At 39.4% G+C, this 1,610-nt stretch overlaps 1 pseudogene; it reads left to right on the top strand.

Annotated features, from left to right (window-relative positions):
• The first annotated feature begins 416 nt into the window (after window positions 1–416).
• Window positions 417–1,401, top strand: LOC132016064 (olfactory receptor 52D1-like; annotated as a pseudogene).
• The last annotated feature ends 209 nt before the right edge of the window (window positions 1,402–1,610 follow it).

Raw genomic sequence — 1,610 nt, 5'->3', positions numbered from 1 at the left:
AGTTAAAATACAATGTACTATAAGTGTTGTATATAAATACTGAATCACTAAATTATACACCTGAGAGTCTTACACATTTTTTAGATTTCAGTTGGCATTACTTTCTTCTCAGTGGATAGAAGACTTTGGATTTTCATACATTTAGCTCTGATTTTTGGTACCTGCATATTTTCCCTCATTTGGCATCTACAGATCAGCCATATTACAAATTACAATAATGAAATAAGATCTCACCATCAGATATAATGGTGAAATAATTTATAAACATTCATAGATATTGTAATGACTCCCTGACATACAATTCCCTGCATTTTGGCTGACTTAACTCATCAAAGGTTTGAAAATTTGTAAGCTATTACTTTTACTTGGTGTAGAGAAAAATTCATGAAGAGAAAGCTAAAATTCTGACACCTGTTATGTCAGCATACAATAAGACCAATGTCCATCCATCAGCCTTCATTCTCATTTGCATTTCTGGGCTGGAGGCTTCCCACATCTGGATCTCCATCCCCTTTTGTGTGGTCTACATCTTGTCCCTCCTGGGAAACTGTTCTGTTCTGTTTATCATCAAAACAGACACCAGCCTCCATGAGCCAATGTACCTCTTCCTCTGCATGCTGGCTCTGGCTGATCTTATTGTGTGCACCACAGCTGTACCAAAACTTCTTAGTCTTTTCTGGTTCCATGATGGAGAGATTCGCTTTGAAGTCTGCCCCACTCAAGTTTTCTGATTCACTGTTGTTCCACCATGGAATCTGGCTTCTTCCTGGCCATAGCTTTTGACCATTATGTAGCCATTTGTAACCCATTAAGACATTCAGCTATTCTGACACATGCTGTGATTGGGGGGATGGGCCTAGGTATAGTACTCCAGGGCATAGCACTTCTTAGTCCTCACCCCTTTCTGTTACGTTGGCTTCCCTACTGCAGAACCCACACACCTACTGTTCCCACACCTACTGTGAGTTCATGGCCCTCATCAAGATTGCCTGTGCTGAGACAAGAATCCATAAAGCCTACAGCCTCATTGTTGACTTCCTTACTGGTGGGGTAGACTTCATACTAATCATTTGTTCTTATGTTCTCATACTTCACACTGTCTTCCACCTCCCATCCAAGGAGGCCCAACTCAAGACCTTGGGCACCTGTGGTTCCCATATCTGTGTCATCTTAGTGTCTTATACTCCAGCCTTCTTCTCTTTTCTCACCCACAGGTTTGGGCACCATGTGGCTCCCCATGTCCATTTCTAGCTTCCGGCCAACATCTATCTTCTGGTCCCACCCATGATGAATCCTATTATCTATGGGGTAAGGACCAAGAAGATAAGGGACAGATTCCTTAAGTTTTTCAGTTTTTCAAAGCCTTCAGTTATGTTTTCTGGGTTGATGAGTAATATATGAACAAATATCATCTATCTTTGAATGACTTCTTCATGAGGCTCCTCTTTTAATAATCAGAGGGCATGAGTTTTTCTGTGGGAAGTAACTCATTCATAAACATATATTTTATGTTGTAGCAATAATTATGTGTTATTGAGTATGAATCTACTACAATATTAGAATGTTATTTCCTAAAATACAAAAAACAAGCAAACAAAATTTAGAATTAT

Source organism: Mustela nigripes, chromosome 1 (assembly GCF_022355385.1).
Source record: "Mustela nigripes isolate SB6536 chromosome 1, MUSNIG.SB6536, whole genome shotgun sequence".
Taxonomy (NCBI): domain Eukaryota; kingdom Metazoa; phylum Chordata; class Mammalia; order Carnivora; family Mustelidae; genus Mustela; species Mustela nigripes.
The sequence above is the reverse complement of the archived record's forward strand: the minus strand, read 5'-3'. Positions and strand labels throughout refer to the sequence as shown.